We start from the raw sequence: 24,920 nt of genomic DNA on the forward strand, positions 1-24,920 counted from the left end.
GATCTGGGAGGGTAACAAACAGATCAATCTTTCTACACTTTTTACATTTTACCACTAAAAATGGGAATTTTAATTTTAAAAGAGAGATTAGACATAAGTTCACCTCTTCTCCCAAAATTCTACTTTTTATCCTGAACAATGAAGCTGGGCAAAATATTTTTTCTGCCCAGCTAAAGGTCAAATCCAATTACAAACACGGTACAATGTTAATCTCAAATGCAGAAAAAGGTGAGTTTCAACAATAAAGTAAACTAAAAATTTTCTGTTAACATTGTTTGTACCAGATAATAGGACAGATCAGACGAAAATAGTCTATGATTATCACAAAGTTATGAAAATTGATTTTAAAGAGCAAGAGGATTAAGTGAAGAGGGGGAAACGTAAGTTTTACTGCTTAATTTTCTTAACTTTTTATTTTGAGACAATTATAGTCTCACAAGAAGTTGCAACAACACTACAAAGAGATCCTGTGTGTCCATCACCCAGTCTTCTCCAATGCTAACAGCTTATATAACTACAGTATTTTATCAAAACCAGGAAATCGACACTGGCCAACAGACCATATTCACAGAATATTCCAACATAATTAGAGAAGTTCTCTGCCACTTTTAAAAAATGATCATCTTTCTTCCAGTGTGCAGTAACACTGGAAGAAATGTTCATCATTTCCTTTGAAAGCCTCATCAGCAGCACATTTAATGTCTACATTCCTAGCAACATTCTGTTCACGATGATAGAAGCTTTCCCTCACAGCTCTCAATTCTTTATGAACCCTCATGGAACTGCCCTTAATGTCTGTAATTCTACCTACAGTGTTGAAGGCAAGCTAGGCTTTTACCATCAAACACATCAAAATTCCTCCATCCGCTACCCATTACTCAATTCCAAAGCCCTTTTCACATTTTAAGTGTTTGTTAGAGCAGCACCATTACTCTCTTGACAACATATCCTATCTTAGTTACACAGCGCTGCTGTAACACAAATACCACAAGCGTGTGGCTTTAAAGGATATAAATTTATTTTCTCACAGTTTTGGAGGCTACAAGTCCCAACTGGCCATGCTGATGCCTTCCTTGATGACTGCCCCAGGCATTCCTTGGTTCCCTGGCATTTCTAGGCTTGTAGATAATTGTCATATGGCCTCTGTCTTCCCTATGTGTGTATCTCTGTGTCTATTCTTGTCTTTTTAGAACTCAGAGTGATCAGGTTTGGGATTTACCCTACACTGGCGTGATCTCATTAAAAAAACAAAAAAAAAAAACCCTATTTCCAAATGGGATCACATTCACAGGTACAAGGGCCAGAAATTCAACAATATTTTTGAGGGGCACAATTCAATCCATACCAGCTTCAAAATAGAATAACATAAAGTTCAATCTTAGAAATTTAGCTCAAAAATGAGAAAAATTTTAACTTAGCCAATTTCTTTTTTTTTAAGCCAGGGAAAACAGACAAATAACAAGTTCATCTTATACATATATATACTGTTGGAGTTTTGCAGGGGGTTAGGTTTTTTCCCCGACTTTCACTTATATAACACAGTGACTTTGATCTGAGCTAAAATTAAAGTGAAGTTCTAATGCACATATATGATAAAATGAGTTTATTTATCCAAATTTTTTTTTTTTAATGTCCAGAGCTTTATTCATCTTAAATGCCAGATTAAAATTAAAACAAAACAAAAACACCCTGTCATAGGTTAGTGATTGCTAACCTAGCAGATTCAAATTTCTAGTTGCTTGCCAAATTGGTACTGGCATATCAAACTCTCAGGATGTTCTTTTAAATTCATCTTTAGAGGTCATTTCTGAATGTCAATTTAAGTGTTCCTCTTTGCATTATCTTCTTGGGTTGCAATAATAAAGCTGTACTTTTGGAAATAATTCTAAAACCTGTGCTCTAATCACCTACCTATCAAGGAGTGAAAAAGCATAAGCAAAAGTAGAGTAGGTCCGGTTAGGGGTCTGTGAATAAGTCAGCATGGTTAGAGCAACAGGTTAACCCCATGTAGAATATAATAATAGCGGAACAGTTTGAATTAGAGATTTGTTTTTCTTCCAAAGGAACAGTGACCAAGGAAAAAACTTATTTAAAAACAAGAAATAACCTAACACTTTACAACCAACAAAAAAAAAAAAGGAACACAAAAGTATTCATAAAGCTAAGAAAGTAATAAAAATTATACCTTGGGAGAATGAAGAAAACTAAAGATTTGAGGGAAAGATAAGTACAATGGACTAATAGACCATGAGACTGAGTCCAGTACAACTAGATGGTGTCCGGATACCACCATGGCTGCTCTAACAGGGATCACATTGGATGGTCCCGGAAAGAGTTGGAGTAAATGTAGAACAAAATTCTAACTAACAAAAAAAGACCAGACTTACTGGCCTGACAGAGGCTGCAGGAACCCCCAGAGTATGGCCCCCGGACACCCTTTCAATTCAGTAATGAAGTTACTCCTGAGGTTCACCCTTCATCCAAAGATTAGACAGGTGCATAAAACAAAACGAGATTAAAGGGGCACACCAACCCAGGGGCAAGGACTAGAAGGTAGGAGGAGAAGGAAAGCTGGTAATAGGGAACCCAAGGTTGAGAAGGGAGTGTTGACATGTCATGGGGTCATTAACCAATGTGAGAAAACAATATGTGTACTGTTTAAGGAGAAGCTAGTTAGTTCTGTAAACCCTCATCTAAAGAAAAATTAAAATAAAAATTACCAAAAAAATTACACGTCACATAACAAATATACATTTAGCATTTATGTGCTCGGCATTAAATGGAGTAAGAACAGTGATGAAAAGACACAAATAGGTTAAATTGGTTTTTCTTGGTAGCAAAGCTTTGCAGAGTTTTAATCTAAAACAGTATATATCTTCCATTTCATCTGTGTAATTCATTTCCTTACTCTTCATCTTCTTCACAATATTAATAACTCTCTTGATTTTCAAGGAAGGCTTATTTTCTTAGATTTTTGTAAGTCCTATGTGATGGAGAATTATTTGATCTAGTGGTATATCATTCCTATTTCTTAAACGTAAAAGGTACAGTAAGCAAGGCTCTTCTGGGGACTATCTTCACAGTCAAAAACTATCTTACCTTGACAAGGAACTGGCAAACTAAGGTTATTAGCTTGATTTGCCCTTCCAAACTAACACCAGACAAAACCTATCCTAAACTCATGCCACCTCATGTCCTTACCCATCACCTTCAGCACCTTCTATTGACCTAGGCACTAAACCACTCATGCGTAAGTGAATATGACATAGGTAAGGGAATATTACATGACTCCAATTATGAAAAGTGGGAAAACCAAAGCGTAACTCAACAGCTTGTGTGACAGTGATAAACATTATGTCAATTTAACAGCTGAGTTTTATTATGTTAAGTTACAGAGACAACTAGAATACTCATTACAGAACAAAAGAGGACAGGTTCATGTTTCTTTAATAGGAATCACCAGCATTAGAACAATGTCACCCACCAACAAATTTTCAGAGAGTAATCACTGTTGAAAGTCTCAAACTGAGACTGTTAAGAATACACAAGTTATATAAAGTTATTTCCAGTAGTCAAGGAAGCAATTTCTCTAATTAAATAAAAATATTTTCAGATAGAAGAATAATAAACCTGGCATTTTAGAAACTGCACACTGATTACCACAATTCCCCAGAGGCATGCCACATGCAGGTTATTTTAAGCTCAGACCATCTCTGCAATTAGAAAGTACACCAACATTCCTACGACAGTATAAACTAGTATAAGCCCTTTGGGGAAAGACTCTGATAATATCTACAGAGTCATAAAAAAAGTTGATTATCTTCTGACCCGGTAATTATGCTCTCCACTAAAAAAAAAAAAATCATTTATGGAAAAAGCTATATACAAAAACACGTTAATCACCACAAATAATTGCAAATCATCCTACCATTAGGTAAATTATGATATGTAATTATTAAAAATTACTTACAAACATCATGAAAAAGTAGCAGATATCTAATTTATGACTTTTATAATAAAAAGTAATAAATACAAGAATTAAAAATGGAATAATTCTAGTCCCTATCTATGAAAACATAAACTCAAATCTCTTCACAGTTCTTTTCTTATCTCCATGGAATTCTACTAAGCTATTATCTTTTGGAAACCCTGGCGGCGTAGTGGTTAAGTGCTATGGCTGCTAATCAAAGGGTCGGCAGTTCAAATCCGCCAGGCGCTCCTTGAAAACTCTATGGGGCAGTTCTATCCTGTCCTATAGGGTCGCTATGAGTCAGAATCGACTCGAGGGCACTGGGTTTGGTTTGGTTTTATCATCTTTTATCACATAGTCATTCTCCCTGACTATTCCCCTGCAGGTACTGATCCCTCTGCCCCCTCAGGCCTGAACCCATTTTGGGCTCCAGATATTTTATTTCATTATCGTACGTACTGTCTTTCTAATTCCCTACTCTGATAATTCAGTGCCTACTAAATAAAGCATATGTTTTTCTGCTGCTTTTACCTAACAAAGAGTTTGAACCAATACATGAATAGAAAGAGGAACAAGCACACATCTGGTCAGGCTTTCCCCTCACACAATCCATAATATGTAGTTTCAAGAAAGGCATTATTCGTGGGATCTAAACATACCTTGTCCCATCAGGTCTTTCACATCTTCTTTGACTGCCTAGTAACAGCTAATACTACTAGCTAACATTTACTGAGATCTTTGTGCCGAGCTCTGTTCTAAGCACTTATTACTCATGTAATTACTCATGTAATCCTAATAACAACTCTATGAGGGTAAATACAGGCAGGAATACAAATGCCCAGGGAGGTTAGCCCACCCAAGGGAACCGGGTAAGTGGTAGTAAGGATGTGAACCAAGGCAGAAGGGCTTCAGAGCCTCTCAGCCATAACGCAATATTCTCACCCTGCACACTTTCAGTGTATACGTGGTATTCCAGGAGCACATCATGACTGAATCCCACTTCCAACTCTTCTAATATCAGTCAAGCTGGTTATATACCTAAATTTCTACCACACTTGTAATAAAAGGTTTAGAGCTTCTTTTGCCTCAGACATTAAGGCTCACTTTTCCAAATGGTTTAAGTATTCTTCTTGAAATATTAAAAAAGTATACCTAATTTAATATTTTATAAAGTTTTAAGGGTAAGTGAAGCACAGTAAACTGCACATATTTAGACTGCACAATTTGATCTGTTTTGTCATACGTATATACCCCTAAGACCAACACATTGCACACTCAAAATGAATGACAAACATTTTTACCACCTTAAAAGTTTCCTTATGTCCCTGTGTAACCTAGCCTTCCTTTTCTGCCTTCCTCCTCCTCTATCTGTAACACCACCAGGGCTTTCTTTCCCTATAAATTAGTTTGCACTTCATACGAATGAAACCATAAGCATGTCCTCTACTTTTGCATGGCTTCTCTCACTCAAGATAATGATTTTGAGATTCATTCAAGTTGTTACATCAATAGGTCTTCCTTTTTATTCCTGAGTGATCAATTTTATGTTTTTACAAAAGAGTCAAAAAGATTCTCATGAAAACATCTCACTATTCATGATGAATAAAACTGAAATTTTAAATACACTTCTATTTTAAAAGGGAGAATACAAAAAATACACTGCCCAGTGAAAAAACCTATTTTATTAGTACCATCAACTTCAAGAAAAAATAAAGACTTCAGTTATCTAGCTTTAGCAGCTAGAAGCATAGGGGAATATTTAATTAAAACATACTTCCATGGACTAATTTAAAAATGTATATTACTGAGAAATGTTAACTAATATGAGGAGAAAACACAGTGTTGAGTTTCTTGTATATATTCTAACTCATTCATTATACACTATTTTTTTTATTAACTTTTATTGAGCTTCAAGTGAATAAACATTCAAGTCAAACTGTCACATATAAGTTTACATACACCTTACTCCGTACTTGCTCCCACTTGCTCTCCCCCTAATGAGTCAGCCCTTCCAGTCTCTCCTTTCGTGACAATTTTGCCAGCTTCCAACTCTTTCTACCCTCCCATCCCCCCTCCAGACAGGAGATGCCAACACAGTCTCAAGTGTCCACCTGATACAAATAGCTCACTCTTCATCAGCATCTCTTTCCTACCCTCTGTCCAGTCCCTTTCATGCCTGATGAGTTGTCTTCGGGAATGGTTCCTGTCCTGGGCCAACAGAAGGTTTGGGGACCATGACCGCCGCGATTCCTCTAGTCTCAGTCAGACCATTAAGTATGGTCTTTTTATGAGAATTTGGGGTCTGCATCCCACTGATCCCCTGCTCCCTCAGGGGTTCTCTGTTGTGTTCCCTGTCAGAGCAGTCATTGGTTGTGGCTGGGCACCAACTAGTTCTTCTGGTCTCAGGATGATGTAGGTCTCTGGCTCATGTGGCCCTTTCTGTCTCTTGGGCTCTTAGTTAGCGTGTGACCTTGGTGTTCTTCATTCTCCTTTGATCCAGGTGGGTTGAGACCAATTGATGCATCTTAGATGGCCGCTTGTTAGCATTTAAGACCCCAGACACCACATTTCAAAGTGGGATGCAGAATGTTTTCATAATACAATTATTTTGCCAATTGACTTAGAAGTCCCCTTAAACCACGGTCCCCAAACCCCTGCCCTTGCTCCGCTGACCTTTGAAGCATTCAGTTTACCCCGGAAACTTCTTTGCTTTTGGTCCAGTCCAGCTGAGCTGACCTTCCATGTATTGAGTATTGTCCTTCCCTTCACCTAAAGCAGTTCTTATCTACTAACTAATCAGTAAAAAAACCCTCTCCCAACCTCCCTCCCTCCCCGCCTCGTAACCACAAAAGTATGTGTTCTTCTCAGTTTATACTAATTTCTCAAGGTATTACACACTATTTTTTAAATTAATTTCAAAGACTTTTATGCATTCACAAAAAAACCATCATAGGCATTTATAACAAATATCTAGTTTAGATAATGGGAATAAATGAATGACACTCACTAAACAAAAATACTGTTAAAAAAGGATAGACAACACTAAGGACTTCCTTTTTAGCCAGAAGATTTAAATGATTTTCAGTAAGTAATTTTCTATCCTATTCTAGTTTGCATGAACTAGTGTGTTGCTGTTTCTTCGTGCCAGTTACTTCTGAGAATACATTCTTGAAAATCCCAAAACTGACTGAAATGTTCTTTAATTATAAAATTAATCCTAAAATCATAATTTTTTATATGAAATCTGCATAGATTTACTTGTGAATCTATAATGTATGTAGTTACACTGCTTATACATTACACACATCAGTATTTCAAACTACAATGTATATAGTATAATGTAAGCCATATTAAGGGCTAACAATTTTTTACAGTCTATCATTTTCACAATAGCATAATCTCTGGAACAACACCTCAGATCCTCAGAAAGGTGCTCCAGGATGTTCTTATAACTTAAAGGAGAGATGGACAGGAAAAGGCTTATCCCAAAGCTTCGAATATAAGTGATTCTAAAACAAATTCTTTCTTGCTCATACTTTCAATCAGCTGATCCAAAACAATAAAGCATCAAGGGATTACATTTAGAAGAATTAAGAAAAAATACACATTATTTATGACTTACGACAAAAATAGTCCTACCTTTTCATCTAAATATTGGATATAATAACTAATACAAGTCAAAGAAGATAGTCCTAAAATAATTTGTTCATTCAACAACTATTTATTAGGTAACTACTACATGCAACACACTACATAAAAGTTTCATTTCTATGACAAACAGAAATTCATTAAGTAGGCACTCAATAAAACATACCTATATTTATTCCAGCTATGGTCATGGAGGATGGGAGAAAAAGACGACTCCAGATGCCTTCCCTACCAAATTCATCCAAACTTAATAAACAAATGTTTGTTGCTTTCTCTTGCATTTAGAATTCTTCTAAGATGAATTTTACAACTTCTGTGGTCAAACTCAGCTAAACTTCATCAAGTAAATTTCAGCAGATTTTAACACTACCAATTGTAAATGAAATCAACTTTGTTTTATCATATACATAACAATTAAAAAACATGATTTTGAGCAGAAGTGTCTTATCAAGACTGTGTTGAACAGCATACCAATTATTTTTATCATCTACTACACCAATCATGTCAGTAGCTCGGTTAATACACCTCGGATACAAAATAACTGATTATGTGTAAGCTATTTTTAAAGAGTATTTTTTAGCACCAATAAAAGTGAATAACTTTTTAAACATGTGGCATACTACTTAGAAAATTCATAAATTATGTACTTGATTTAACCACTACTCATTTGTCAGTCTGTCCTACTGTGGTGTCTTGTGTTTTGCTATGATGCTGGAAGCTATGTCCCGGCATTTCAAATACCTGCAGAGGTAGCCACAGTGGACAGGTTTCGGTAGAGCTTCCCATCTGAGTGGGAAGGACCTGGCAACCCATTTCTGAAACAACTGGCCAGTGAAATCTTACAGATAGCAGCAGATCACTGTCTGATATAGTGCCAGAATACAAGCCCCTCAAGTAGGAAGCACTCAAAATAGGACTGGGGAAGAGCTGTCGCCTCAAAGTAGAGATGACCTTAATTACATGGATGGAGTCAAGCTTACAGGACCTTCACTTGCTGATGTGGCATAACTCATAATGAGACGAAACAGCTGCAAACATCCATTAATAATCGGAACTTGGAATGTACAAAGTATGAATCCAGGAAAATTGGAAGTCATCAAAAACAAAATAGAACGCTCAAAGATCAACACCCTAGACATTGGAGAATGGAAAAGGACTAGTATTGGCCATTTTGAATCCTACAATCATAAGGTCTACTATGCTGGGAATGACACATTGAAGAGGAATGGCGTCACATTCACTGTCAAAAAGAACATTTCGATAGGCGGAGCCAAGATGGCGGACTAGGCAGACGCTACCTCGGATCCCTCTTACAACAAAGACACGGAAAAACAAGTGAATCGATCACATACATAACAATCTACGAACCCTGAACAACAAACACAGATTTAGAGACGGAGAACGAACTAATACGGGGAAGCAGCGATTGTTTCCAGAGCCTGGAGCCAGCATACCAGTCAGGTACGGCACAAGCACAGAGACCTGCTCCACCCCCCTGAACTAACCCCGGGAGGGGGACTAGCCGGTTCCACGGGCGGCGTGGGACGCAGCCGTTAGGAGAAGTCCCCGGGAGGCAGTGACTGATCTTGGAGCAGAAAGAGCAGCACCCGAGCCGGGGAACCGTCCCACAGGGATTTGGACTGCACGCAGGTATGCCATAAACACGGAGAGTTGCTCCACCCCCTGAACTAACCCCGGGAAGGTGACCATCCGGGTCGCGCGGGCAGCGTGGGACGCAGCCGGTAGGAGAAGTCCCCGGGAGGCAGCGACTGGTATTGGAGCGGGGAGAACAGCGTTCCAGCCGGGACACTCGGTCGCGGCACAAGCACGGGGAGCTACTCCACCCATCTGAACTAACCCCGGGAGGGGGCCCACCTGGTTCACGGGGGCGGCACGGCCACGCGGCTGGAGGGACGAGAAGTCCCCGGGAGGCAGCGACTGATTTTGGAGTCGAGAGTGCACCGTCCCAGTAGGGGAGCCTTGACGCTGGGCGTGGGGCTGGAAGCGGAGGATCTGACCGTGACTCCAGCGGGCCAGACCCCCCGGGGGCAATCTCCACACAGACAGCACACATAGGCGACGCGCCCGCGGGAATCTCAGATATAATAGTCTTTCCAAGCAAGACAAGCAACTCTGGCTATATTCTGAGGTGCTACTCTCCTATCTCTCTGTTCCCTCCCCCACCCTCCCCAGGCGGCTTCATTAACATCTGAATAGCCTGAGCCAGAGGGAGAACTCTGATAGGGATCTGACTGCAGTTTTTTTTTTAGCGGATTTCCTGGAAAAACTAGTTTCCCAGTGATGGCTCGGAGACAACAATCCATATCAAACCACTTAAAGAAGCAGACCGTGACAGCTTCTCCAACTCCCCAAACAAAAGAATCAAAATCTTTCCCAAATGAAGATACAATTTTGGAATTATCAGATACAGAATATAAAAAACTAATTTACAGAATGCTTAATGATATCACAAATGAAATTAGGATATCTGCAGAAAAAGCCAAGGAACACACTGATAAAACTGTTGAAGAACTCAAAAAGATTATTCAAGAACATACTGGAAAAATTAATAAGTTGCAAGAATCCATAGAGAGACAACATGTAGAAATCCAAAAGATTAACAATAAAATAACAGAATTAGACAACACACTAGGAAGTCAGAGGAGCAGACTCGAGCAATTAGAATGCAGACTGGGACACCTGGAGGACCAGGGAATCAACACCAACATAGCTGAAAAAAAATCAGATAAAAGAATTAAAAAAAATGAAGAAACCCTAAGAATTATGTGGGACTCTATCAAGAAGGATAACCTGCGGGTGATTGGAGTCCCAGAACAGGGAGGGGGGACAGAAAACACAGAGAAAATAGTTGAAGAACTTCTGACAGAAAACTTCCCTGACATCATGAAAGACGAAAGGATATCTATCCAAGATGCTCATCGAACCCCATTTAAGATCGATCCAAAAAGAAAAACACCAAGACATATTATCATCAAACTCACCAAAACCAAAGATAAACAGAAAATTTTAAAAGCAGCCAGGGAGAAAAGAAAGGTTTCCTTCAAGGGAGAATCAATAAGAATATGTTCTGACTACTCAGCAGAAACCATGCAGGCAAGAAGGGAATGGGACGACATATACAGAACACTGAAGGAGAAGAACTGCCAACCAAGGATCATATATCCAGCAAAACTCTCTCTGAAATATGAAGGCGAAATTAAGATATTTACAGACAAACACAAGTTTAGAGAATTTGCAAAAACCAAACCAAAGCTACAAGAAATACTAAAGGATATTGTTTGGTCAGAGAACCAATAATATCAGATATCAGCACAACACAAGGTCACAAAACAGAACGTCCTGATATCAACTCCAATAGGGAAATCACGAAAACAAACAAATTAAGATTAATTAAAAAAAAAATACACATAACAGGGAATCATGGAAGTCAATAGGTAAAAGATCACAATAATCAAAAAGAGGGACTAAATACAGGAGGCATTGAACTGCCATATGGAGAGTGATACAAGGCGATATAGAACAATACAAGTTAGGTTTTTACTTAGAAAAATAGGGGTATATAATGAGGTAACCACAAAAAGGTATAACAACTCTATAACTCAAGACAAAAACCAAGAAAAACGTAACGACTCAACTAACATAAAGTCAAACACTATGAAAGTGAGGATCTCACAATTTACTAAGAAAAACGCCTCAGCACAAAAAAGTATGTGGAAAAATGAAATTGTCAACAACACACATAAAAAGGCATCAAAATGACAGCACTAAAAACTTATTTATCTATAATTACCCTGAATGTAAATGGACTAAATGCACCAATAAAGAGACAGAGAGTCACAGACTGGATAAAGAAACACGATCCATCTATATGCTGCCTACAAGAGACACACCTTAGACTTAGAGACACAAACAAACTAAAACTCAAAGGATGGAAAAAAGTATATCAAGCAAACAATAAGCAAAAAAGAAGAGGAGTAGCAATATTAATTTCTGACAAAATAGACTTTAGACTTAAATCCACCACAAAGGATAAAGAAGGACACTATATAATGATAAAAGGGACAATTGACCAGGAAGACATAACCATATTAAATATTTACGCACCCAATGACAGGGCTGCAAGATATATAAATCAAATTTTAACAGAACTGAAAAGCGAGATAGATACCTCCACAATTATAGTAGGAGACTTCAACACACCCCTTTCGGAGAAGGACAGGACATCCAGTAAGAAGCTCAACAGAGACACGGAAGATCTAATTACAACAATCAACCAACTTGACCTCATTGACTTATACAGAACTCTCCACCCAACTACTGCAAAATATACTTTTTTTTCTAGCGCACATGGAACATTCTCTAGAATAGACCACATATTAGGTCATAAAACAAACCTTTGCAGAGTCCAAAACATCGAAATATTACAAAGCATCTTCTCAGACCACAAGGCAATAAAACTAGAGATCAATAACAGAAGAATGAGGGAAAAGAAATCAAATACTTGGAAAATGAACAATACCCTCCTGAAAAAAGACTGGGTTATAGAAGACATCAAGGAGGGAATAAGGAAATTCATAGACAGCAACGAGAATGAAAATACTTCCTATCAAAACCTCTGGGACACAGCAAAAGCAGTGCTCAGAGGTCAATTTATATCAATAAATGCACACATACAAAAAGAAGAAAGAGCCAAAATCAGAGAACTGTCCCTACAACTTGAACAAATAGAAAGTGAGCAACAAAAGAATCCATCAGGCACCAGAAGAAAACAAATAATAAAAATTAGAGCTGAACTAAATGAATTAGAGAACAGAAAAACAATTGAAAGAATTAACAAAGCCAAAAGCTGGTTCTTTGAAAAAATTAACAAAATTGATAAACCATTGGCTAGACTGACTAAAGAAATACAGGAAAGGAAACAAATAACCCGAATAAGAAATGAGAAGGACCACATCACAACAGAACCAAATGAAATTAAAAGAATCATTTCAGATTATTATGAAAAATTGTACTCTAACAAATTTGAAAACCTAGAAGAAATGGATGAATTCCTTGAAAAACACTACCTACCTAAACTAACACATTCAGAAGCAGAACAACTAAATAGACCCATAACAAAAAAAGAGATTGAAACGGTAATCAAAAAACTCCCAACAAAAAAAAGTCCTGGCCCGGACGGCTTCACTGCAGAGTTCTACCAAATTTTCAGAGAAGAGTTAACACCACTACTACTAAAGGTATTCCAAAGCATAGAAAATGACGGAATACTACCCAACTCATTCTATGAAGCCACCATCTCCCTGATACCAAAACCAGGTAAAGACATTACAAAAAAAGAAAATTATAGACCTATATCCCTCATGAACATTGATGCAAAAATCCTCAACAAAATTCTAGCCAATAGAATCCAACAACACATCAAAAAAATAATTCACCCTGATCAAGTGGGATTTATACCAGGTATGCAAGGCTGGTTTAATATCAGAAAAACCATTAATGTAATCCATCACATAAATAAAACAAAAGACAAAAACCACATGATCTTATCAATTGATGCAGAAAAGGCATTTGACAAAGTCCAACACCCATTTATGATAAAAACTCTTACCAAAATAGGAATTGAAGGAAAATTCCTCAACATAATAAAGGGCATCTATGCAAAGCCAACAGCCAATATCACTCTAAATGGAGAGAACCTGAAAGCATTTCCCTTGAGAACGGGAACCAGACAAGGATGCCCTTTATCACCGCTCTTATTCAACATCGTGTTGGAAGTCTTAGCCAGGGCAATCAGGCTAGACAAAGAAATAAAAGGTATCCGGATTGGCAAGGAAGAAGTAAAGTTATCACTATTTGCAGATGACATGATTATATACACAGAAAACCCTAAGGAATCCTCCAGAAAACTACTGAAACTAATAGAAGAGTTTGGCAGAGTCTCAGGTTATAAAATAAACATACAAAAATCACTTGGATTCCTCTACATCAACAAAAAGAACACCGAAGAGGAAATAACCAAATCAATACCATTCACGGTAGCCCCCAAGAAGATAAGACACTTAGGAATAAATCTTACCAAGGATGTAAAAGACCTATACAAAGAAAACTACAAAGCTCTACTACAAGAAATTCAAAAGGACATACTTAAGTGGAAAAACATACCTTGCTCATGGATAGGAAGACTTAACATAGTAAAAATGTCTATTCTACCAAAAGCCATCTATACATTTAACGCACTTCCGATCCAAATTCCAATGTCATATTTTAAGGGGATAGAGAAACAAATCACCAATTTCATATGGAAGGGAAAAAAGCCCCGGATAAGCAAAGCACTACTGAAAAAGAAGAAGAAAGTGGGAGGCCTCACCTTACCTGACTTCAGAACCTATTATACAGCCACAGTAGTCAAAACAGCCTGGTATTGGTACAACAACAGACACATAGACCAATGGAACAGAATTGAGAACCCAGACATAGATCCATCCACGTATGAGCAGCTGATATTTGACAAAGGACCAGTGTCAATTAACTGGGGAAAAGACAGCCTTTTTAACAAATGGTGCTGGCATAACTGGATATCCATTTGCAAAAAAATGAAACAGGACCCATACCTCACACCATGCACAAAAACTAACTCCAAGTGGATCAAAGACCTAAACATAAAGACTAAAACGATAAAGATCATGAAGAAAAAATTGGGACAACCCTAGGAGCCCTAATACAAGGTATAAACAGAATACAAAACATTACCAAAAATGATGAAGAGAAACCCGATAACTGGGAGCTCCTAAAAATCAAACACCTATGCTCATCTAAAGACTTCACCAAAAGAGTAAAAAGACCACCTACAGATTGGGAAAGAATTTTCAGCTATGACATCTCCGACCAGCGCCTGATCTCTAAAATCTACATGATTCTGTCAAAACTCAACCACAAAAAGACAAACAACCCAATCAAGAAGTGGGCAAAGGATATGAACACACATTTCTCTAAAGAAGATATTCAGGCAGCCAACAGATACATGAGAAAATGCTCTCGATCATTAGCCATTAGAGAAATGCAAATTAAAACTACGATGAGATTCCATCTCACACCAGCAAGGCTGGCATTAATCCAAAAAACACAAAATAATAAATGTTGGAGAGGCTGCGGAGAGATTGGAACTCTCATACACTGCTGGTGGGAATGTAAAATGGTACAACCACTTTGGAAATCTATCTGGCGTTATCTTAAACAGTTAGAAATAGAACTACCATACAACCCAGAAATCCCACTCCTCGGAATATACCCTAGAGATACAAGAGCCTTCATACAAACAGATATATGCACACCCATGTTTATTGCAGCTCTGTATACAATAGCAAAAAGTTGGAAGCAACCAAGGTGTCCATCAACGGATGAATGGGTAAATAAATTGTGGTATATTCACACAATGGAATACTACGCATCGATAAAGAACAGTGACGAATCTCTGAAACATTTCATAACATGGAGGAACCTGGAAGGCATTATGCTGAGCGAAATGAGTCAGAGGCAAAAGGACAAATACTGTATAAGACCACTATTATAAGATCTTGAGAAATAGTAAACCTGAGAAGAACACATACTTTTGTGGTTACGAGGGGGGGAGGGAGGGAGGGTGGGAGAGGGTTTTTTTATTGATTAATCAGTAGATAAGAACTGCTTTAGGTGAAGGGAAAGACAACACTCAATACATGGAAGGTCAGCTCAATTGGACTGGACCAAAAGCAAAGAAGTTTCCGGGATAAAATGAATGCTTCAAAGCTCAGCGGAGCAAGCGCGGGGGTCTGGGGAACATGGTTTGCGGGGACTTCTAAGTCAATTGGCAAAATAATTCTATTATGAAATCATTCTGCATCCCACTTTGAAATGTGGCGTCTGGGGTCTTAAATGCTAACAAGCAGCCATCTAAGATGCAGCAATTGGTCTCAACCCACCTGGAGCAAAGGAAAATGAAGAACACCAAGCCCACATGACAACTAAGAGCCCAAGAGACAGAAAGGGCCACATGAACCAGAGACCTACATCATCCTGAGACCAGAAGAACTAGTTGGTGCCCGGCCACAATCGATGACTGCCCTGACAGGGAGCTCAGCAGAGGACCCCTGAGGGAGCAGGAGAGCAGTGGGATGCAGACCCCAAATTCTCATAAGAAGACCAAACTTAATGGTCTGACTGAGACTGGAGGAATCCCGGCGGTCATGCTCTCCAGACCTTCTGTTGACACAGGACAGGAACCATCCCTGAAGACAACTCATCAGACATGAAAGGGACTGGTCAGCGGGTGGGAGAGAGATGCTGATGAAGAGTGAGCTAATTATATCAGGTGTACACTTGAGATTGTGTTGGCAACTCTTGTCTGGAGGGGGGATGGGAGGATAGAGAGAGAGGGAAGCCGGCAAAATTGTCAAGAAAGGAGAGACTGAAAGGGCTGACTCAAGACGGGGAGAGTAAGTGGGAGTAGGGAGTGAGATGTATGTAAACTTATATGTGACAGACTGATTGGATTTGTAAACGTTCACTTGAAGCTTAATAAAAGTTATTATAAAAAAAAAAAAAAAAAAAAGAACATTTCAAGATCTATCCTGAAGTACAGTGCTATCTAGTAATAGGATAATATCCATATTCCTACAAGGAAGACCTGTTAATAAGACTACTATTCAAATTTATACACCATTAACTAAGACCAAAGATGAAGAAAATGAAGATTTTTACCAACTTCTGCAGCCCAAACTTGATTAACCACGCAAACAAGATGCACTGCTAATCACTGGTGATTGGAATGCAAAAGCTAGAAACAAAGAACAAGAATCATTTTTGGAAAATATGGCCTTGGTGACAGAAACAACACTAGAGATCACGTGATAGAATTTTGTAAGACCAACGACTTATTCATTGCAAATACCTTTCTTCAACAACATAAACTGCGACTATACGTGTGGACCTTGCCAGATGGGTTACACAGGAATCAAATCAAATATATCTGCGTAAACAAAGGACAAGCTCAGTATCATCAGTCTGAGTAAGACCAGGGGTCAACTGTGGAACAGATCATCAATTGCTCATATCCACGTTCAAGTTGAGGAAAATTAAAACAAGTCCATAAGAGTCAAAATACGACCTTGATTTATATTCCACTTGAATTTGGAGACCATCTCAAGAATAAATCATTAGTGACGCACTGAACACTAATGACCAAAGACCACACGAGTTGTGGGGTGATATCAAGTACATCATATATGAAGAAGATCATTAAAAAGACAGGAAAGAAAGAACAGACCAAAATGGATGTCAAAAGAGACTCTGAAACTTGCTCTTGAATGTAGAGTAGCTAAAGCCAATGGAAGAAATGATGGAGTAAAAGAGCCGACAGAAGATTTCAAACGGCAGCTTGAAAAGACCAAGTAATGTAACAAAATGTGCAAAGACCTGGAGTTAGAAAACCAAAAGGGAAGAACATGCTTGGCATTTCTCAAGCTGGAAGAAAATATTCAAGCCTCAAGTTGCGATACTGAAGGATTCTGTGAGTAAAACATGGAACGACACGGGAAACATCAAAAGAAAATGGAAGGAATATACAGAGTCACTGTAGCAAAAAGAACTGGTCGATATTCAGCCACTTCAGGAGGTAGCATATGATCAAGAACCAACAGTACTGAAGGAAGACATTCAAGCTGCACTGACTCACTGGCAAAAAAACAAGGCTCTAGGAATTGATGGAATACCTATTGAGATGTTTCAACAAACTGATTCAACACTGGAAGCACTCATTCATCTGTGCCAACAAAGTTGGAAGACTGGAAGAGATCCACATTTGTGCCCCTTCAAAAAAAAGGCGATCCAATGGAATGTGGAAACTATCTAATAAGGTTATTAATATTATATGAAAGTAAAATTTTGCTGAAGATAATTAAAAAACGGTTGCAGCAATACATCCACAGGGAACTGCCAGAAACTCAAGCCAGATCCAGAAGAGGCTGTGGAACAAGGGATATTATTGGCTGAAGGAGGAGAATACCAGAAAGATGTTTGCCTGTGTTTTGCTGACTATGCAAAGGCATTCGACTATGTGGATTGTAACAAATTATGGGTAACATTGCAAAGAATGGGAATTCCAGAACACTTAATTGTCCTCATGCAGAACCTGTAGACGGACCAAAAGGCAGTAGTTCAAATAGAATGAGGGGACACTACGTGGTTTAAAATCAGGAAAGGTGTCTGTCAGGGTTGTTTCCTTTCACCATACTTACTCAACCTATGGAAAACGTGGTGGCATACTGGTTAAGTGCTATGGCTGCTAACCAAAACATCGGCATTTCAAATCCACCAGGCGCTCCTTGGAAACCCTATGGGGCAGTTCTACTCTGTCCTATATGGTCGCTATGAGTTGGAATCAACTCAATGGCAATGGATTTGGTTTTTCTGGCTTTATTCAATCTGTATGTTGAGCAAATAATCTGAGAAGCTGGACTATATGAAGAAGAATGTGGTATCAGGATCGGAGGAAGGCTCATTAACAACCTACATTATGCAGATGACACAACCTTGCTTCCTGGAACTGAAGAGGGCTTGAAGCATTTACTGATGAAGATCAAGGACTATGGCCTATAGACTAGAACTCAGCATAAAGAAAACAAAAATCCTAACAATTGGACCAATATGCAACATCATGATATAGAGAAAAGACTGAAGCTGTCAAGGATTTCATTTTACTTGGATCCACAAATCGATACCCATGGAAGCAGCAATCAAGAAATCAAACGACAAACTACACTGGGCAAATCTGCTGCAAAAGACCTCTTTGAAGTGTTAAAAAGCAAAGATGTTACTTTGAGGACTAGCGTGTGCCTGACCCAAGCCATGGTATTTTCAATTGCCTCACATGGATATTAAAGCTGGACATGAATAAAGAACTGATGCATTTGAACTACAGTGACAACAAAGAATATCGCATACACCATGGACTTCCAGAAGAATGAACAGTTATGTCTTGGAAAATGTACAGCCAAAATCCTTCTTAGAAGAGAGGAGAGTGAGACTTTGTCTCACATACTTTGGACATGTTATCAGGAGGTACCAGTCCCTGGAAAAGGACATCATTCTTGGTAAAGTAGAGAGAGAGGGTCAGTGAAAAAGAAGACCTTCAGTGTGATGGATGGACACAAGTGCTGCAACAATGGTCTCAAACAGAGCTCAACTGAGAATGGCTCAGGATCAGACAGTGTTTTGCTCTATTGTGCTTGGGGTCGCTATGAGTCAGAACTGACTCAATGGCACCTAACAACAACTACTACTTGATATAATGTTTAATCAGAGTTCACCTGCCCCATTATGCTTAATGACATGTCAGCTCTTCTACTATAAACTCTTTTTCAGTAGTTTATGAAGCTGTTTAAAAATCACTCTAGTTAGCCTAGATTTATGGCAGCTAAGAGCCATAAAGAAAATAATGCACATTTTTAAAAGTCCATATAGAGTTGTACAATTAGATAGTGACTACACTCTAGTGTATCATCTTCATCTTAGAGAACTCTAGAAATTCTTTTTCTCCTGCTTTACAAACAGAAACATAAAGACACTAAAATTTTAAAAAATCAGCATGAATATTACATAATTGTAGCATGAACAAAAGGAGATGCAGTTAAAATAAAGACTAGTGAATATTCTACAGGTTCTAATTACAGAAAAAGATTTCAAACCCATATTATGCTGGGTATACTCCCGTCAGCTATCATGTCACATTCAGGATTTACTGTAGTAAATGAACATGTTAGCTGCTTTTCTCTGGTTAATATAAATACCTTCATTATCTTAGTATGTTGCAATGGTCAATGATCAATAGCATCATGGGCTAACAATCAATGACTAGAGTTGTCTAGAAAGTTATTAACCCATGATGCTAGTAAATCCAACATAAAAGGATTTAATCAATAGCACAGATCAACTAACATTAAAAAAGGAAAACAAACACAAATCGCTATTCTATGGTCAGACAGTCCCCTTAAACCTAGACAATCATCTAGTAAATGCATAACTCCTAGTCCCAATGGGCATCTAAATGCAATATGAATAGCTCAGCAGAAATGCACCAGCACTGATGGAAAAAGATCCTACTAATCAGCTTGTTTGTTTTCACGTGCTGATCACTATGTCTGAAAACAGTTCAGCCTCTAAGACTGTTTTTATTTGAAATGTGCATTTTCCTTTAATTTGGAAAAAGGTTAAGTGTTCAAAGATTCCAAAGCTAGCAAAGCTAAATGACTTTTCAGAGTACGGTCTCCTGGTCATTGTCCTGGTCATCCTTTCAATAGTATTTTTCAAAACAGTAGAATAACTAAAAACAAAACATTAATAAATCAAATATTCACTAAGTTTTACACTCTATGCACCACACTCTGGGGCACATTTTTTAAAAGTCATAAAGTCTGCCCACCAAAAATCATAATTTAGTCTATAAAAGTCATGAAGTCCACCCACCAACATTTACATGAAACAATTAGTGAACAAGCTATTATCTAATACAGTGCTGTGCTACTTGGTACACATCCAGGTTCTAGTGCTTGTAGGAGTTACGGATGGGAGAAAAATAATGTAGACTAAAGTTGTCAGAGGCAGCTTTATGAAGGAAGGGTGAAGTGGTGTGTGTGCGTGTGCGTGTGTGTGCGTGTGTAGTGGCCAGTTATCTAGAATTGAAATCAATCCTAGAATAGTGATTTAAGAGTTTCCAGTTAAAAGAAACAGTTAATGGGTAGCTTCTATGAATCTGGAGCCCTGGCAGCACAGCAGTTAAGAGCACTGCTGCTAACCAAAAGGTTGGCATCGACCAGCCCCTCCTTGCAAACCCTATGGGGCAGTTCTACCCTGTCCTATAGGGTCGCTATGAGTCGGAATCAACTTGACAACAGGTTTGGTTGTTTTTTTCTGGACTACGAATTCACTTGCGTAGCAGGTTTTTTAAATGGTAAAAACCAATCTTACTGAATATGAAAACAATTAAATAGGAAACAATTACAAATTAATACTACATGGAAGTTTTTTGTTATTAGATTTCTTAGGTGTGGGGGGGGGAGAAGAGTGACACCCTAAAGAAAATATAAACATTGGATTATTAAGAGTTAGTGTCTTTGGTTCAAAAACGTATAATTTCAAGTGTAACACATCTTTCATTTCTTTTCCATTTACTTTGTTTTCCCAATCCCCTCAAAGTTTTCTGTTTACTTAATATTTTATCTAAATAATGCAAAATTACTATTTTAAGCAAGATCAGAAATACATCAAAATGCTAATTACACTAATCTGTCCTCTAAGCAATAAGTCTAATGAATTTGATGCTTAACTTCTGGAAATTATAAACTGCCGTATGAGTTCTTATTCCTCATCCGCAATAGCCTCTGTCTTGAATTTATGATAGCAAATCTATAGTTCAGAGAAAGTAGAAAATGGAAATTCAGTTCATTCCTAGATAAATCTCTCTTTTGCTCTAACAATATAAAGCTACTTTCTTCTAGAAAATAATTTAGATATTTACATTGCTTCCTTACTTAATATATCGTGAATTTATTGGTCTTTTAAGTTCATCACTGACGTTCCAAAAATATCCTTCCTCATTCTTGAAAAATACATGCTAATACTTCCACTATTAAAAAAAACATTGATTAGCTCGGGAATAAAGTTCTCTCCCCACCTACCATTGGCAGCTTAAGTGATTTCTGAAGCTTTCAGGTACTGACATTAAAAAATGCTATTGTGCATCAAAATATTAATTTCAGAATCTCACCAAGAGTAGGTGGCCCTCTTTTCCCAGATTTAAGGCCCAAACTCTCTGTCAGATTTTAAGAAAGGCCTCACAAAGGTCATATACTGTGGAATGGTTACTTCCTCAGCTTTGCAACTAATTGCCTTGTTTAGAAATCCCATCATTTAACTTGATTTCCCTCCAGTTGTAGACTACAGATCCTTCATTCTGATTCTATCCACCCATTAAGGCTAGTTGAAGCTTCAAAACTACCTGTTCAGATATATACTTCCATTTTATTTAAAATGTAGCATTTTCCCCTTCAGAAATAATTTTGTGCTCTGCAAATATGAGTTATACCCATAAATTCTCTCCATTTTTCAAATACACACAAAAGCTAATTAAGTCTATCTACTGACCTGCCTATCTTGGAAGGATGCCTGATGACTCTACACTGAAAGAAGTCTTAAGTTCATTTTATATGAATGCTGAAACTGTTCCAAAACTGAGCTTAATGGAGCTCACTCATCCTTTGAGATTACTGTATGAGAAACTGTACAGACTTCCTTTCCTAAGAAAATACCAAAGATTAATTAAAGATAGAAGTACTTTGTTCTTCACAGCATTTTAGAATTTATACAATATTTATGTACTAATCAATATCCACATACTAATATTATCCTTTCTCACTTAAAATAAGCCTAAGTCAATAAATAACAAAGCAAAAGAAGTTTAACATCTTCTTTAAAAGCATTTATAAAATTTCTATTTATGTTTAATGCTGTGCTAGAGTTTACACAATAAAGCCGTTAAACAGAGTGAAAGTGAAACTTGAAATTATCACAGTGGATTTTACAATTTAAAATTAATATTGTTCTTATAAGACAATTACATCAATAATTCTATCCAGTGATGACTCTTAACAGATAGTCCAAGCAGTTTTGGGTAAAATGAAATTTATAAAATTGATGCTGCAGGGAGTTCCACTTCCACCTTGGATATAGAAAGCTGGGAAGTGTCATTTCTAACTTAACAAGAAAAAGCCATATAAACTATCACAACTATTCTCGAGCCCGTCAGAAAGCTGAGGTCTCAAGGCAACCAAGTAGCCTGAAATCAAAGGAAGGACAGAACCTACCAAAAAGAGAAGGGATGCACGGACTGCCTTACCAATAACTGAGCATGAGAGGAAGACAGCAGTTGCCTAACGAGCGATTAAGAAAAAAATCAGCTAAAATTTTGGCAAATGCTGAAAATGTGCTAAAACACAAACCAAACTCGTTGTGTCAACTCAATTCTGACTGATAGTGACCCTATGGAGAAAAAAGAACACACTAAAAGCTGTGGGATAATATCGAAATTGTCTGACACGGGTGCTAGTTGACTCCAGAAGGAAAAGACGGAAAGGGAAGAAAAGGTATTTGAAAAAATGGCTGAGAAACTTCCAAAAATAATAAAATATAAACAACCATAGAAACGAGGTCAGAGAACCCTAAAAGGGATAAAAGTTATGAAAGTATATGTGGGTGTGTCTTCTTTTATTAACAGCTTTGTTAAGATATAATTCACATACTATACCATTCATTCACATAAAGTCTACAATTCAATGGTATTTCGTATTCACAGAGTTGTGTAACCATCTTCCAATCTAATTTAAGAGCATTTCATCATCCCAAAAAGAAGCCCTGTACCCAGTCACTTCACATTTCTCCCTCCTTTTCCCCCTCAGACCTAGGCAACCACTAATCTATTTTCTGTCTCTACAGATTTGGCTATTCTGGCCATTTCATACAAATCAAATCATACAGTATGTGGTCTTTTGTGTCTGGCTTCTCTGACTTATCATAATGGTTTCAAGGTTCATCCATGCTGTGGCACATATCATAACTTCATTCCTATTAATTAGCATACAATTTTTCATTGTTTGGATATATTACATTTTGTTCAGTTGATGGATATTTGACCTGTAGACTGAAAACTACAAAACACCGTTGAAAGAAAATAAAGATGTAGATAAATACAGACAGTCCAATTTCATGGATCAGAAGATAATATTATTAAAATGGCAACACTCCCAAATTAATCTACAGATTCAATGCAATCCCTCTCAAAATCCCAGCTGCCTTTTTTGCAGAAATTGACAAGTTGATCGTAAAATTTATATGGAAATACAAGGGACTCAAAATAGCCAAAACAATTTTGAAAAAGAACGAAGTTGGAAGACTTATACTTCTTGATTTCAAAACTTACTACAAAGCTACAGGAATCAAAACAGTGTGGTACTGGCACAAAGAGAGACATACAGATCAATGGAAAAAAAAATGATAGTCCAGAAATAAGCCCTTACATTCATTGTCAATTGATTTTTGACAAAGTTGATTAAGATAATTCAATGAGGAAAGAAGAGTCTTTTCAACAAATGGTGCCGGGACAATTCAAGATCCACATTCAAAAGAATGAAGTTAGACACCTCACATCATACACCAAAATTAACTCAAAACGGATGAGATCTAAATGTAAGAGCTAAAAACTATAAAGCTTTTTTTAGAGAAAAACAGCAGTAAATCTTTGTGACCTTGCATCAGGCAATGGTTTCTTAGGCCCAACACCAAAAGCACAAACCATTAAAAAATAAATAAACTGAACATCATCAAAATTAAAAAACTTTATGCTTCAAAGGACACCATCAAGAAAATGAAAAAACAATGCACAGAATGGTAGAAACTATTTGTAAATCATATATCTTATAAGGGACTTGTATCTAGACTACATAAAAAAACTCCTGCAACTCAGTAATGAAAAGACAACCCAATTGAAAAATACCAAGAATCTAAATGAATATCTGTGAATTGATATATATATGTGGACACATAAAAAGATACAGGTCAATGAGAGCAGTGTGGTTCCATGGTAGACTTCTCGCCTTCCACATGGGAGACCCAGGTTCGATTCCCAGACAATTCACCTCAAGAGAAACCACCACTCATCTGTAAGTGGATGCTTGTGTGTTGCAATGAACAGGTGTAGCAGAGCTTCCATATTAAAACAAACTAGGAAGAAAGGCCTGGTGATCTACTTCTGAAAATCAGCCAATGAAAACACTATGGATTATAATGGTCTGATACCATTGTGCATGGGGTCAACCACGAGTAGGGCCCACTCTGCTCCATGACACTTAACAACAACATGTATAGATACACACGTAAAAAGAGATGGGTCAGATAATCTGACCTAAATTCCCAGCAACATAAATTACAGTAGGCCTGACAGTTTTGACTGTAAGAAAGGAGAGGAGAGGAGAAAAGCTAAAGTTAGGACATATTTGAATTTGGAAATATCTCACATGAATTAGTATAGAGTTAGTTTTAGTCCCTTCCTCTAACCGGCAACTTACATACATACCATATTATATTAATAATTATATCCTAAAATAAAAAATGCTAAATTCTAAGCTTTTATATTATACTAGCACTTAAAGACAAAAAGATTAAAAGAAAATCAGAAGATAAATTTTACTAAAACAGG

General features: G+C 37.5%; 1 protein-coding gene across 2 annotated transcripts in view; it reads right to left on the bottom strand.

Moving 5' to 3' along the window:
* The window catches only part of USP32 (ubiquitin specific peptidase 32), a 212,936-nt gene that overhangs the window by 140,299 nt on the left and 47,717 nt on the right, over nucleotides 1-24,920 (bottom strand). The window lies entirely within an intron of this gene.

Source organism: Elephas maximus, chromosome 19 (assembly GCF_024166365.1).
Source record: "Elephas maximus indicus isolate mEleMax1 chromosome 19, mEleMax1 primary haplotype, whole genome shotgun sequence".
In the NCBI taxonomy this organism is placed as follows: domain Eukaryota; kingdom Metazoa; phylum Chordata; class Mammalia; order Proboscidea; family Elephantidae; genus Elephas; species Elephas maximus.